The 17,177-nt window shown below is 40.0% G+C and overlaps 1 protein-coding gene across 3 annotated transcripts in view; it reads right to left on the reverse strand.

Annotated features, from left to right (window-relative positions):
- The window catches only part of LOC126262933 (uncharacterized), a 421,675-nt gene that overhangs the window by 384,678 nt on the left and 19,820 nt on the right, over positions 1–17,177 (reverse strand). The window contains exon 1 of one of the 3 annotated variants that reach the window (XM_049959864.1): positions 15,065–15,129. The exons of 1 other annotated variant lie outside the window; for it this stretch is intronic. The gene's annotated coding sequence lies outside the window, so the exon portion shown is untranslated. Of the gene's footprint in view, positions 1–15,064; positions 15,130–17,177 lie in introns of those variants that run through there. One more of the 3 variants, XM_049959866.1, reaches the window with a different exon arrangement.

A 17,177-nucleotide genomic window follows, 5' to 3' on the forward strand; every position in this document is an offset into this window, starting at 1 on the left:
TACTTCATATAATGAGATTTACTAAGCCAGAGTAAAAAGGGAAAAAATGTAAAATACTTCCTTTCCGATCACTGTTTAGGTCACGTGACGATGCGCCTAAATTAGCGTGAAACCGGTCGTGATTTTAATAAAATACTTTCTACAGGAAGAGCGACGATTTTGCCGCAGATCAAGATAATATGTACGAACATTAACAACGCCGAAACGTACGCAGACGTACTCACGCTGGTGCCTAGTCACAGGCGATAGACAGCAGACATAAGAGACTTAGGGCAACACACGAACACTCAACGTTCCAGTTAAAATGACCTGACCCCCGACCATGTGCCGGTAACACTGTACACTGAAGAAAAACTGCGGGACGCAGAACCACGCTAATACCAAGCTACAAGCGCGCGAATTGAACCGCATTCAAGGAAACGTTTAATAGTAGTATCCCAGAAACAGACAAAACTACTCGCACAGAAAAAAACTGATAGACTTGTAGAAGCACTCATCACTAGAATCCAGAACGCAATGGCTGAAGCCATTTCAATTTTTACACGACAGCTACATGCCACGGACCTTCCGCAGGAAGAGCTGTGTCTTGTCTCAATTAGACACCGTCTGAGAGGAAACTGGCAGCTCACCAGGCGCCCGTTGTTCAAACCACATATTAACGGATTCCAGGGTATTATCGGAAAAATACTCAAACATTTAAAAACACACAGTGGGACGAAAAACACGCTGGCATGAGGTAGCGACACTATACAACCGCTCTGCAAGTTCCAGATGGAAATGCATACTCCGCAGAGGAGAAGGCAGAGATTATAGCGCAATAGAAGCATTCATCTAATTTCTAACTTTTCCCCTTCAAATTTTATCACAGCATAACTGTGATATGCAAGAACTACGTGTAAAATGTGATTATGTGGCGTTAGAGTTATGAAACATCCCCCTTTAAACAATTATACATGACTGTGCTTAACCTGACACACAATATTTTTTAGCGCAACGCAATCTGACTTTCAACACACAATATTTTGTTAGCGCAACGCAATCTGACTTTCAAAATTCTCTACAAGAGAATGGCCCTGACTAACATTAAACTATACGTCTCACAAATCACTTATCTCACCAAAAATCTTCGCTGCTCAAGCTACTGCAATACAGCGAGCGCCACTACTGCCAGCTAAATAAAAGATTCAAACTATGGAAGGCACTAACTACTGATAGGGATAGTTAGCAAATGAAAGATATTAATAGAGAACAAACAATGTATTTACCTTGATATCATCATATATATATCAGTTCATGACAAATTACAAAACTCCGCCATCTCTCTCCCCACATCCATCACTGCTGGCGGCTCACCTCCAACTGCCCAGCGCTACGCGCTGTTCACAGCCAGCTGCCTAACACTACAATGGTTGAGTATTACAACAATGCAAAGCAGCCACAGACTGCACACGGCACAGCTGGTGATTTTCATACTGAGGTGGCGTTATCAATAAAAAAACCTAAACAGCCTACTTACATAGCCCCCATGCTCCCCACAAAAAATTTTACAAATTTTGTTGGGCACTGGCCAATACATATTTGTTAAAAATTTTTTTTCACAATTACAATAACAAAGAAATCAAATGCACACACTTATTGATACAATGTTGGTCAAAAGCTAAAATTTTCTCACAGTCCATAAAGACAGTTCTGATCATTCATCACATTGCAGTGTTTTTCTCAAAGTCTGAGCAGTAAAAGAAAATGCACACGGAAGTAGTGGATTTCCATGCAGTCTTGAAGAAGTATCGTTGTCCTTCCAACGGAAAGACAGTGCTGACTCTCGACATGCTGACAGGTAATAGGCCACAAGAGAGCAAACCCACAGCAGAGTCAGTCGAAGTTTTGAAGAGTATTGGTGGGTAGGTCATCACAGAGCAGACCCACTGTAGTCCTGGTAGAGATGACGGTACTGGTGGGCCACCAGAGGTGCAGACCCACTGTAGTCCTTGTAGAGATGGCCAGCAGCCATCTGTTGTGACTGTGCAGGTGCACAATCACCATTGAAGAGTCTTGCGGATAATTTAGCAAGTCCATAACCACCACTTGTGCACTCACAAAGTTTTTGGAATAGTCCTCAGAACAAGCAATGCTGTTATCCAGTCCCTTGCTGAATTATTAACACACGTGCAAACACTAACAGTCCCTACTCCTCACATATTGTCCATATACTATGACCAATAGAAACGTGTGCAGTGAAATGTAACTTACAAGTTACTTAATTTGATGACCTGGTGTCAATTACAATTTTATAACATAAGAATACAATTACAAAGGTACAAAATACATCATTAAAAACATAATAGTAGAGATAACATTCGTAGTAATAGGGGCTTTACAAAAGAATAGAAATAAACATATACATCAGTGTTACAAAAATAATGACATAAGTACATACATAAAGATCAGAATAACTTTTGGAATATCAACTTCCACATGAGCATTAAAACAAAACAGAACAAATACTGTTTAAACATGTTTACAAAGTAAATAACATATTATCAATGCAAATTATATTTGAGGATAACAGTATTCCTCATCATAGTTCATGTAGCTTAGTATTAGAAGAAGAAAAATTCTATGAAACTACACAGAGACAGGAAGAAAAGAAATGCACAAGGGTACACAAACACATAGTGGCATAACACAAAAGGAAAGGACAGGGTTTGTTTTCAGTGTAACATTTGGTACTGCAGTCCAACCCAAAACTTCATTCCATAGATCTTTCGTCTTATTTCAACCTTTGCTTCTACCAAAAAAATCCTATCCAAGCATGCTTTCTGTATTTATTTCACATATTTCTTACCTCATTATTTATTCCCAAGAAAATCCTACCTATACCTGCTTTCTGTACTTTACTCGTATAGCTTCTCAATGCATTTTTTTTTAATTAATCGCTACTCATTATCTTATAGGCTACCCCCTCTTAAGCTAACTTATATCTACTGAGCTCAGATGCTAAACTAAGGGACGAGGCAATGCAGCATCACATAAAACAATTAATATAAACAGCAAAAAAAAAAAAAAAACGCAGATTTGCGAAGCAAGCAGTATTAAGAAATTAGCAAAGCAATTGTAATATTACAACTAATCTAAGGCAATGTGCAGCAAACAATAAAAATATAAAAATAAATCATTAGTAAAACTGGCTTAACAGAATAATACAAAATCAAATTCAATAACACTATGCCTGGCAAACAGCAGCAACTTATACCTAAATATGACATAGCTCAAGCAGAAAAAAATAGTACACTAAAGATAACAATGCAGATAAGGGAAATGTATAATCACATCTTAATGTCTAAGTAATTAAAGTGGTGCACCACAAAAACTAATTCTACAAAAGATTCCTAAATACTAGAAAAGAAAATTATGTATGCAGTTCCTGTTATTAGTCCCTTCTTATTGTTCTTTCCATTCCAAGAGCTCCTTTTTCAAAGAATGTGGATTACAAAATTATTATTTAATAGATCTGCAGACAGAAAATATTTAAATTAGTACATCTATAAAATTTTATTTTAACCAGTGCTGCAGTGCAGCTAGAAACTAGATATTAAACAAAATGGGCAAAGCAAGGCGTGAAACGTCATTCACTAGCCATATATATGGCATTTCTCTCAATTAGCACGACAATAGCCGTGAAATGTTTCTCATCGTTTTCATGTGCCGCTGGAAGGCTAATGGCTTTTTTTTTTTTTTTGCTCCATCATTGTTTTTTAAATTATTATTTACTCGATCTGTAGACAGAAAATATTTATATTAGTACATCTATAAAATTTTATTTTAACCAGTGCTGCAGTGCAGCTAGAAACTAGATATTAAACAAAATGGGCAAAGCAAGGCGTGAAACGTCATTCACTAGCCATATGGCATTTCTCTCAATTAGCACGACAATAGCCGTGAAATGTTTCTCATCGTTTTCAAGTTCGACCGTGTCGTTTTTGCGATGCTTTCTACAAAAGAATGTCAATAGCGATTATAATGGCTTCCCCTAATGGCTTTTTACTTCTACCTGTGCCGCTGGAAGGCTGATGGCCTTTTTTTTGTTCGGGCGGCTGTCGCCCAGGTGGGTGCCCGCGACGCATTACGTGCAGGTGGTCACTTAACTTTCGTACGGAAATATTTACGACAGCAGTTTGCGCTACAGTGGCAGTCTGATATAAAAATGTTTCACAGGTCAAGAATTAGTGTTGCAAATCTGTAGAAACAAAATCCTATAAATGTAAGTGTCCAAAAAAAATATTCGTCAGCATTGTGATACATTCACGCATTTACACACATTTCATAACTCTTAAAGTACGATTCTTGGTTTCCAACAACCTTTTCCACAAATCAGAGTGCGCTAATCACTATTCATTACTCCTTACCTTATTACACATATACAAATTCGTCGACGCTTCTTCAATATTTCCTGTTAATAAATACGTAGCATAATCAAATAACTCATATAGCATCAGCTTCTTGACCATAAACATACCTCAGCAGCATAATACACATCGTCGTCGTAAAAATAACATCGTAACACCTCAGTCAAATCTCAAAATCGTCGTAGCTTCCTGAATATTTTAAAACCTAAAAGTAATTCTCTGCTCATTTCAAAAGTGTCATCTACCTCAAACGTACCTTAAAAATCATGATCTCATACCAAATACATCATTCAAAGCTCTCATAGTATCACAATGGTTCCGAAAAAATATGAACAGTTTACAAAGTACAGACAAAATACAATTTCGTAAGTGTGAAGTTATCCAACGGTATAATTGCGTAAACATCTGTCACTGACGTAAAAAAAAAAAATTGTCTTTCAGTTAAATGATCTGATAGCTGTGTAATACTGTGTTGGAGAAATATGGTACCGATGTGTAAAGTTGTATAAGCAAATACCATATTAGCTAGGGTTCCTTGTGGTTGCCACACACATGGTACACAAAGTAAACGTGTACCCCCCTGAGGATAAATGTAATTATACCCTCAGGTGTTACAAATTACAGCAATGGAATGAAATGTATGACGGAAAACTTTCTTTGCAATTTAAAAATCTTAAAAAATAAATGTTTGAAGTACAAAATTAATCACTCAAATACGTGTCCTGTAGCGCTAAACTGTGCGTCATGTTGTAAGATAATCTCTGTGGAAGTGTCGTAGTTATCGTCCTCCGAAAGCTAAGTTCTGCAGAAGTCAATGTACTTACCTGATGATACACAAAAGTGAAATGCTTTGCGTATAGATATCTTAGTTATTACGCTTATTGTTGTGATGAAGAAAGTATTGTGCTGTAACGTATTGTTGTGCTACGGAAAAGGCTGCCTCATTGTTGCTATACCACAAAAGTTACTACTAAAACATGTTTTACTTTCCAGAAGAATTCAGAAAAACTGTGCAGATATAAAACAGATACACCGCAAAAGCAACAAGGTGAATTGTGTCACATATTAGTAGCGTCGTGATATAGTCGTGTAGCTGTCAAATAAACTAACCACTGTGTCACCTGGTATCTCTCAGAAAGCACCTTGAATCCATAATGTATTTGCAAGTAAACCAAAATGCTGCATTAAAAAAAGCAGATTATCTTTCAATAAATGGTTTTACGTGTGAAATGTGCTGTAAACCTTTGCTCTTCCTAGTACGCAGAGTTTCAACTTTAACGCAATGATCAAGTGGTATACGTCGGTAAAGAATACTGGAATTTTTCTCAAGGTTAGCGTCTATGTTATTTTTCCCTGAGCCAGCTGGCGCACGCGGCTCCCTGCGGTGCGAGTCATTGTCTGTTCCCTTGTTGGCGCGCGTCGTTATTGGGATTATGAGACCTAGCTTCTACAAATTCAACGTGACGAGACGGCCCTGCTCTGTTTGAATCCCGCCAGTTCTGATGCAATTCAGGTCTGTCGGTATGTCGGTAGATTTCATAATTTCTTCCTTGTCCTTCACGTGGTGGAGAATTTCTCCCTGAATCGTAACTGCGCGCTGGACCGTTGCGTCTAAAGCTATTCTGTCTCCCGTAATAATAATTATTTTGGTTCCCATATTGTCTGTTTCTCTGATTGTCTCTGTGATGGTCATTACCGCGGAGAGGTGATCTTTCCCTGTAATTATTACTACTCTGCCAACGGTTGTCATACGGGTGGTGTCTGTTTCGGTCTCGATTTACGTTGAAAGAATAGCCTTGTCGTGTCCAGTTATTACTTCTTTCATCGCGGAATTGCGACGGATGTGACCTGTAATTGTTGTGTTCCTGGTTTCGCGTTCCGCTATTGTGAGTGTCAATTTCTAATTCTTGTAAGAGTCCCTGAAATGCTTCAATGTCGTCTTTGCAACGTCCTGCTAAAATAATATGTCTTAAATGTTCAGGCAGTTTGATTAAACAAATGCGGATGAGTTCTGAGGGGCTGTATGGGTTTGAAAGATACTGATTCTTATGCAACATGTCTTCAAAATATTTGACAAGACTGGAAAATTCAGATTGTTCAAAGTGTTTCATCATCATGATGCTATGTTTTACTCGGTCTTGTGTAGCTTGAGACCAATATGCTGAGAGGAAGGCATGGTAAAATTCTCCTTCACTATGACAATCGTGAATGACCGAATGCATTCTTACAGCTGGTTCATTCTCTAAATAGCCACACATAAATTCTAATCTGTGTTCTAACGACCAGTTATGGGGAAAACAATGAGAGAATTGATGGAGCCACGCTTGTGGATGAATGTCGTTGGCAGAATTTTTAAACGTTTTGAATTTACGTGTAGTAATGAACAGCTTATAGTCAAAGTCATCATGTCGGCGAGTCGCATATCGGTCATTATTACGTCGTTTCGGCGGTTCCATCTCAAAATTCGGTGTGCCTTGCCAATTTCTGTCATAATTTCCGAAGTGTCCTGTGTTATTATTTTGTGGCTGTTCCATATTGCTAAGTCCCTCTTCCCGTATTGGGGCGCGAGTGTCCTCCGAAATACGTAATTCTTGTACTACCTGTGTCAGCTGATCTTGTACTTCGCGGATTTCTCTTTGGTGTTGCGTATTAATTTGATTCTGATTTTGTTTGAATTTCCTAATTTGTTCGCACTCTTCTGTGTCATTAAAGACTACCGGTTTTGTGTCATTCAGATTATCATCTACCTTCGTAGATAAATTATTTAGCTGATCCGAAAGTTCAACTACTTTCTCTGATAATGTACTAATTTCCTCCATGTGTCTTTCTACTGTGTCTTTTAAGTTTTCCTGGGTTTTTGCAAGTTGCGTAACCGAATCGGTAGATGCAACTGAGTCAAATTTAGCTTGCAAGGTCTCATGATTTTCATGAACAGTAGTTTGCAGTTCTTTTATGGCTACTTCGTGATCTGTAGTGCATTTTCATGCCGCGAAAAAATAGGTTGGAAATGCTCACAAATTTGTGTTTTTACGTCGTTACAGACTTTTTGACATTTCGATTCAATGTGATGTAACTCATTAGTTAAATCCTCACGTGTTTGTTCAAGAGTTTGCTCCAATGAGTCTAACTTTTGAAGCTGTTGCTGTGTTTGACTCTGATTTTGTTCCATTTGTTTCTGATTTTGTTCCATTTGTTTCTGATTTTGTTCGATTGTGTCTAATTTTTGAAGATTTTGTCCCATTTGTTTCTGATTTTGTTCGAGCGTTGTGTCTAACTTTTGAAGCTTTTGTTGTGTTTGTCCCATTTGTTGTATTAATTGTAATAACAATGCACTGGTGTCTGGAACATGTTCCTCAGTGCTTTTCGGCAGTGAATTTGCACCGGAAACATTCACATTTTGACAAGCAGAAAATGTGTCTTGACTCATTTGAGAAAACGGTGAGGACCCAAATCCTGAATTCACAGCATTTGCGAGATTGTTTCCTGTCGTTTCGGATTCCTGAGGCGAGCTGTCGCCAACCGAGCGATCGATAATGCTTCCCTGTTCTCTAATTGTTTCGCTGTCTACACCATTGTTTGCAGCCCGCTCCATTTCCCTATGCACAGCTACCAAATTATTACTTTGAACATCTGTTAATTCATTACACAGTGGTGCTGGCAAGCTACGCTCGTCGTCACTATTATTTCTCAGTTTGCTTTGGAGCCTAGTGTTACGTTTTTCACACGCCATTATTGTCACAGTATTTCAAACGACAACACAGAAAAACACAATTTGAAGAGCAAAAATAAGAAAACACATTAACATAGCACTGAAAATAATATCTAGTTAATTGCAAGCGCAGCTGCGAAATACTTGCTGCAAATCTACATGCATGCCACAACTGTTTTACTGTACAACAATGAAAAAACTACAACTACAATGGAAATTCTCTACAATTACGCGCTAGCAATAAACAAAATCTACACTAATTACACAAACTACAAGGAAAAAATCAGAAGATTCCAGTGAGGTATCCTCGGCTAAGGGTCGACATATGAAACGTCCCCTTTTTTAATAATTTATACAACTGTGCTTAAACCTGACACACAATATTTTTTAGCGCAACGCAATCTGACTTTCAACACACAATATTTTGTTAGCGCAACGCAATCTGACTTTCAAAATTCTCTACAAGAGAATGGCCCTGACTAACATTAAACTATACGTCTCACAAATCACTTATCTCACCAAAAATCTTCGCTGCTCAAGCTACTGCAATACAGCGAGCGCCACTACTGCCAGCTAAATAAAAGATTCAAACTATGGAAGGCACTAACTACTGATAGGGATAGTTAGCAAATGAAAGATATTAATAGAGAACAAACAATGTATTTACCTTGATATCATCATATATATATCAGTTCATGACAAATTACAAAACTCCGCCATCTCTCTCCCCACATCCATCACTGCTGGCGGCTCACCTCCAACTGCCCAGCGCTACGCGCTGTTCACAGCCAGCTGCCTAACACTACAATGGTTGAGTATTACAACAATGCAAAGCAGCCACAGACTGCACACGGCACAGCCGGTGATTTTCATACTGAGGTGGCGTTATCAATAAAAAAAACCTAAACAGCCTACTTACAGAGTACGTTGTTAATGCATATTTGTAACTTACGCAAAGAAATATCTTAAATGTATAGTTTACGAAATAATATTTTTTCACGGATTAATGAAATGAAAATGTTTGTGGATGTAATTTTTATATGTCTGCCAGTTGTCATATATATAAAATGGTACACGCTTACGGACAATGTGTTGTGCTTTTGTAGTGTAGGGAAGCTACTGCGGGAAACATAAAAGTTGGCATGGGATTTTGGTGCGATACCTGTAGAGCGAGTGGGAACCAGAAGACACAGTTTGTAGGCAGCAGTGAAACAGACAGCACTCGGACGGAGCAGGCGATGCGTTGTCTGGAAATTTTTGCACAATAGCCTCATATGACGACTGCTGAATTATTACGGCTTAAGCACAAGTTGTTGCGCTAAGTAGTTGACGTTAAAATGACGCCCTGAAGTATTAATTAGCCCATACTTCAAGGAACTTGTACCCTGCATTGTGGGCAGTGTTGTTGTTGTTGTTGTGGTCTTCAGTCCTGAGACTGGTTTGATGCAGCTCTCCAAGCTACTCTATCCTGTGCAAGCTTCTTCATCTCCCAGTACCAACTGCAACCTACATCCTTCGGAATCTGTTTAGTGTATTCATCTCTTGGTCTCCCTCTACGTTTTTTACCCTCCACGCTGCCCTCCAATACTAAATTGGTGATCCCTTGACGCCTCAGAACATGCCCTACCAACCGATCCCTTCTTCTAGTTAAGTTGTGCCACAAACTTCTCTTCTCCCCAATTCTATTCAATACCTCATCATTAGTTATATGATCTACCCATCTAATCTTCAGCATTCTTCTGTAGCACCACATTTCGAAACCTAATATTCTCTTCTTGTCCAAGCTAGTTATCGTCCACGTTTCACTTCCATACATGGCTACGCTCCATACAAATAGTTTCAGAAACGACTTCCTGACACTTAAATCTATACTCGATGTTAACAAATTTCTCTTCTTCAGAAACGCTTTCCTTGCCATTGCCAGTCTACATTTGATATCCTCTCTACTTCGACCATCATCAGTTATTTTGCTCCCCAAACAGCAAAACTACTTTACTACTTTAAGTGTCTCATTTCCCTAATCTAATTCCCTCATCATCACCCGACTTAATTCGACTACATTCCATTATCCTCGTTTTGCTTTTGTTGATGTTCATCTTATACCCTCCTTTCATGACACTGTCCATTCCGTTCAACTTCTCTTCCAAGTCCTTTGCTGTCTCTGATAGAATTACGTCATCGGCGAACCTCAAAGTTTTTATTTCTTCTCCATGGATTTTAATACCTACTCCGAATTTTTCTTTTGTTTCGTTCACTGCTTGCTCAATATACAGATTGAATAACATCGGGGATAGGCTACAACCCTGTCTCACTCCCTTCGCAACCACTGCTTCCCTTTCGTGCCCCTCGACTCTTATAACTGCCATCTGGTTTCTGTACAAATTGTAAATAGCCTTTCGCTCCCTGTATTTTACCCCTGCCACCTTCAGAATGGCAGTGTAGCCGCCATTATTATCTGCCGCTCACAACGGCTACAGCCAACAGGTTACAAGCTGTATAATTACAACTGTAGAAAAGTGAACCATTAACAAAAAATAATTTTTTGAACAATTACGGTATTCAGATTTAAAATTGAGTTCAACCTGGTATTTTTCTCCTAGTCATTGAGCTATATAGGATTCCTTCCTGGTGTTTAATCATTCCGAGTAAATCTGTTTTAATCGTAGAAACATTTGGGATGCTTTATGAAGTATCTGCAAGCACTAACTGTCATCTTTTAATAAATTTCTGAAAATAAATGATCTGAACTAATTTTTCTTTTTAATGAAAGTGGTTACATAAGTTTTGAGTAAAGTACATATAAAATTCTTTTAGTTACAAAAGAAATTCAGTAATGTGGCTCAGTAACACTGAAGTATGGCTTGTAAGGGGTCCGCAGGCCCTTACTATTAAAATTTGCGCTCACACAGGTCGGTAGGGCAAATATCGAGTAGTGTGTGCAGGACGCGCGAGCTAGAGGGGATCCCCCGGAGTGCCGAGTGGACGGCTTGGGTAGATTCCCGCGAGGCGGGAATAACTGGGCGGAGAGCAGTGCGAAGTTAGTTGCGTGGAGGATGCCGTGAGGGTGTGTTAGGTTCCCGCGAGGCGGGCATAGCTGTGCAAAAAGCCAGCAGAAATTAATACAAATTACCGGCAAAGGGAGTGGCCAACGCCGTGGTTTAACCCCTTTGCATCAGTTATGCGGAAAAGTGAGAAAGTTTTATTATAAAGTGATTTCAGTGAGATTGAGTGCCGCTGTTGTACTTCCGCGTCTACCGCGCCGGCATTACTTGGATTACAGTGATTGGATATTGCGGGTGACGATTAACAATAACTAAAGAGACCTGTGATGAGATTAGCCGTCATTAACAGTGTATTGACGAAGGTAGTGGCTGTCTCCTTATTTTTGTCCTTTACTAAGAATATAGGTTTTGTTTATGAAACTGTGTTTGCTGTCCTCATTACCACCAAACCATACTTATTACCATATTTGTGAGGATAGTACGGAATGTAACACCTCCTGAGCAGTCCAATCCGATTGCTAGCCCATTAGGTACACGGTCACATTAATTAATTATCTAATTTAGGGCTGCTAATCAGATCCGCGAACGAGCGGATAACTAAAAGAATAAAAAGGACGTGTTACAGGCTGCATATAAACAGTGAATGATAAAGTAACAAGAGTACTGAACAGAAAGTTGCTTATGCTATTAGAATATTTAGGTATTCACTTTAATGGGTAAATAGAATGCAAAAATCCTCCCGTGTTCAAATTTTGTTCGCACATAGTTATGATTAAAAATTCGTGGTCTTTCTAGATCAAAATTATACATGTACGTGAGTATAGAAGATAAAAGATTCCTGTGTCTTTCTGAGAATTATACTCTTGAAATTACATTTATTTGTGAAGTTATATTAAGGAACAGCAGGAAAGTAAGACAAATTTACTTCTTCCACTTTTCTGAAACTTAACCATTTATTTGCCGAAATAGGCTGGCAACCGAAAATCCATTAGACAAACCCCTTAATGAACTTGGTACAGAAAAGTCCTCGATTCAGTATTATTCAATTTTTACTGCGTTTCTTTCTAACACCTAGAAAACTCTTACGAAAAGGAATTAACTGTCGTACATCACTGTCATATCCTGTAAAAGGAGTAACATTATACTATATGCACAATTCCCTGTTTAATAGTGTTATACCCGTCTTTTCAATTAGGAGGACTATTTGTTCTGTTGAAGTATAGGTTATATGATAATAGCCAGAACACTAGCAGCGTCCTTCACACCGAATCTGGTTCCCTCACACCCGGTATTCACACTCGTAAAGGACAAGTAGGTTACGCGACTTGTAGCCCAGCCCACGAGCGGCGAAATCAGAAGTGCTAGCACACATGAAATCACATGGGCTATTGAACACACCCCAGCTGAGAAAGCTACTAGCCAAAACCGTGTCCTTAAGACGGTTTTCTGTCCATAAGAATGCTCTGGCGGACAGGGTAAGCATCAGTCTGCAGCTGATTGCTGATGATGCTATTATGGTGTGTGACTAGATGTAGTCGTTGAGTGACTGTAGGAGCACACAAGGTAACTTAGACAAAATTTCTAGTTGGTGTGATAAACGGCAGCTAGCTCTAAATGTACAAAAATGTAAGTTAAATCAGATGAGAAGGAAAATCACTCATAATATTCTAATACAGTATTAATAGTGTGTTGCTTTACACAGGCACATTCAAGCGTAACGTTGCAAAGCAATATAAAATGGAAAGAGGCGAATGGTTGACTTCGGTTTATTGGGAGCATTTTAGGAAAGTGTGATTTAGCCGTAAAGGAGACCTCGTACAAGTCACTACTGCGACTCGATGTTGAGTACTGTTCGAGAGATTGGAGAGTTGTGAATAAAGTGGATATAGTTAAGGGAAAACATCGAAGGAATTTAGGAGCGGGCTGCTAGATTTTTTACCAGTAGTTATCAAGAACACGCAATTATTATAGATATTCTTCGGGATTTGTGGAACACTAATGACAAAATTCAGAGAACCGGCTTTTGAAGCTGACTGAAGAACGACTCTACTGCACCAACGTAGATTTCGCGTAAGGATCAGAAAGATAAGATTAAAGAGATTAGATCTCGTATGGAGGCATGTAGACAGTCTTTTTCCATCGCCCTATTTGAGGGTGGAACAGAAAAGGAAATACAGGGTACCCTGCTCCACGCACCGTACATTGGCTTGCGGAGCTTGTATGTAGATGTAGATGAATACTGAACACACATCACGAATGCCATCCTTTGACACCAGCATGTCCCTGACTTTTGGAAGGTGGAGAAGGTCCTGCTGTTCAGAAAAAGACCACTCCCTACCACAAAATTACCGACACATCAGCCTGCTGAGCTCGCTCAATAAGATTGTTGAGAACGTGGTGTAAAACGAGTCAGTAAGTATTGTATCAACAATGTCGACATGATGCCGGAGCAATTCGGCTTTAGGAACCACCATAATACAAAGCAACAACTCCACGTAGTAGAAATATGTAATGAACAGCTACAACACCAGCAGTAGAGGCTGCGTTTCTAGACATCGACGAAGACTCCGACTGTCTCTAGCACAACTGCCTCATCCGCAAACTCAGTGACGCTGGTTTCTCCGACGGACTGTTATATCTGTTACACTCATTCGTCACTAATAGAAGTTTTAACACCGACATACAGGGAGAAAAAGATCTACACGAGATGGTATTCCGGCCGGAATAACCTGAGACGGCATCTTGGGGCGTGTCTTGTTGTAACCACCCCACAATAATTTTAAATCATTAATATAAATAAATATCGTCATTCAGTGTAACCTGCCCACAAAATTCTTTCTGATTTAATCCAAGCTCAAAATTCATTCACATTTAGCGTAACCTCAAAACAGAAAAATTCCTAAACCTCTCAACAGTAAAAATTATAATTATGTCCTTCACATTCAGTGTAACGTCCCAATAAAAAAAATAAATTCAGTAACCTGGTAATAAAACAACGTAACTAACCTCTCAATTAAATTGTCGCTCACTTATGACTTTTCAATAATTCACTGTGAATTTAACCTGGTAAATTTTGGACGACAGCAGTGCTGCGTCATGGCCCTGAAAGATCATTCTGAATAAAAAAGAGGAAAAATTCTTACCTCGATGAAGTCGCCGGATATATCTGCTCTGACAATAATTTTTTCCGGCACAGCTCTGTGAAATGCTGGCCGACTTATCTGTCATTTATGATAGGAAGCAACTGATTATTTCTATTGCAATAATCGGGATGATCATGGAAGGGAGAAATTAGCAAATTCTTTAAATTGAAATGAATGGTCGTTAAAAGTTACTTTTTATGAGGAAGATTATTATTACGAGAGTTTTAAAACATTTACATGCGACTTGAGATAACATTACTACACATGCGCGAGGCTGCTTTTTACCTTATACAATAATACTCAGGCTCCGACATCGCTGCACCGCGACCGGGCCAGCCAACACGATACACCATACCAGACCAGAGCAGACTCCAGACTAGCAACAACTTACTGCTACAGCTACACAGTTCCTACTGCAGTCAAAACTGCTCTCTGGTCAGAGATTTTCTTATACCTTGCATATCGCAGGCAGTGCATGAGCAATACATCGAAATTACATCTGCTCGGACCTCTTACATTGTTTAACCTCAGATTAACGGTATTCCAGCAACACGATGGTTGCCATCTACGCAGATGACACAGACATCATAACGCGATACTGGAAATTATCAAAAATTAACTCACGTCTAAAGATAGCACTCAGAACCGCCAGCCTTGGTTACTGAAATGGATTATCAATATAAATATCGACTAACGCGAGGCAGTTCTGTTCACATGCAGACCGAGACAACTGCTGGAACACCAACACTGTAGACAGATAACTCTACAAACACAACCTATACGCTTCAGTGAAAAGTCAGATACCTTGGCGCCTTATTGAATTAGTAACTCACATGGCGGAGGGGGCGGGGGAACGACACCGACCACATAAAACACGTTGCCAATAAAGCACACGCGAGGCTTACACAGCTCTGCTCTACGCTTAACAGGCAAAGCACAGTGAGCAGGAAGATACTGAGGTCTATCTATATGACCATTATCAAACCTCTGACGACATAGCAGCTCCAGTCTGGGGTTACGCAGCTCCAACACATCTGCCCGCCTGCAGGTCATACAGAACAAGGTTTTACGGGTTATAAACAACGCTCCGAGATATAAACGCACCAAGGGCTTATGTAATAAATTACGCCTCGAAATTCTCGTGGATGTATTCAAAAAATCGTCGCACGACTCTACGGGAACTCGAGACATTCAGTCAGAGCTTGATCCTTAGTTTGGGGAACTGTGATCACAGCCACAGGTGAAGGCATAACCGCCCAATACACTTTACCTTAGGGAAAAATAAACCATATATGGGAGGCTTAAATTAAGCACATTGACACTGTTGAACCCCTACGCTACTGTAAATCTGACTGCCACCGTCACTTGTCCTCATACAACTAGTCGGCACAGCCAGGAAAGCCGAACATACAAGACAAACCATCCCCACATGACTCTACACAACGAGCGGCAAATTTTATAATCACATTCACCACTCGTATGACGACTCGGTATGTTATCGGAACACTGACTCTGCAACTGGCCAGGAGATTCGTTGGAGACCAGCCGCAACGGTAAATCCACTAACATTTCCCAACACCCAGGCATGAAATGTCGCTACTGGTACGAATCCGCAAGTAGCGCTGCTACCTGCCCAGGCCATCACACAGCTTTTCCTCTCTCTTCCCCCCACGCCCCCCCCCCCCCCCCTCTGCCGTGGTACTTTTGTCCCTCTTCCGTAAACCGGCTACCCTTCACTCCCTTTCTGCCATCTATGTCCTCGATGGGAGCCCATTAGTGGGTGGCCGCACGCAGATGTACGGACAACATCAGAGACCCGCATCCTGTGATTCATGAATTCCAATGCTACCCGTAGCACAGAGGTGACAGTAGAACTTCTTGTGTTGGTCACCACGGCAGTGCGGCTGTGGAGGGGTTCCAGTTCTTCAAGAAAAGGGTGTAGGAGACAATGTGAAAAATTTTCTGGCATATGCAATTAATTCTTAACGTTTGTGGTTGGCGATGTATTAAACCGACTACGTTTTTCTTTAGCGGTACTATATAATCTTTTCTGTGGCATTGTAATTAACCTTCAGAGGTACAACATGTATAGAACGTGATCAGATACTCGTAGAGAAATATAACAGTGCCGTAAACCATACTTCTGCTGTCAGGAAAGACGTACCAAATACAAACAAACAACTGAGGTGCGCTTTGATCTTTTATTAGAGTGACTGTTAAATCCAGCGGAATGCTGACCTAAGTACTGATTGATAACGCTTAATAGCAATTCCAGACAGACAATGCTGTACGTTCAAAAAATGGTTCAAATGGCTCTGAGCACTATGGGACTTAACATCTATGGTCATCAGTCCCCTAGAACTTAGAACTACCTAAACCTAACTAACCTAAGGACATCACACACATCCATGCCCGAGGCAGGATTCGAACCTGCGACCGTAGCAGTCGCGTGGCTCCGGACTGAGCGCCTAGAACCGCTAGACCACCGCGGCCGGCGCTGTACGTTCAATTTCGTCTTGTATTTGTCGTAGCACAGGTCACTCTTATATGGCATTTCACTTCAGGTACATCAGAGTTTCCTTGTAGATGGCTTGTCTTAAATTTCCCCACAAATTAAAGTACTGATTGTTTAAAATTTGTGGGCATGATGGACAGACTATGTTTACCGAACAACTGATCGAACAAACTCCAAATGCGTAATTGCAAAGTTCTCTAAATACCGACGCAGCTGGTAGAGACGACCTGTCATGTTGGTTGAATTACCTTATGCCCAGTGGCTGGAGTCTCAAAAACGAGGTAGGGAATAATTGTGCCATAATCACAAAGGCGGCATCACTTGTTGACAAACCAAGGGCGTTGTGATGTCGCAGGTTTTCTGGGTGTGCTTTGGGACGTTTAGTAGAATATTTTAATTAAC

The sequence above is a fragment of the Schistocerca nitens genome, chromosome 6 (assembly GCF_023898315.1).
Source record: "Schistocerca nitens isolate TAMUIC-IGC-003100 chromosome 6, iqSchNite1.1, whole genome shotgun sequence".
In the NCBI taxonomy this organism is placed as follows: Eukaryota; Metazoa; Arthropoda; class Insecta; order Orthoptera; family Acrididae; genus Schistocerca; species Schistocerca nitens.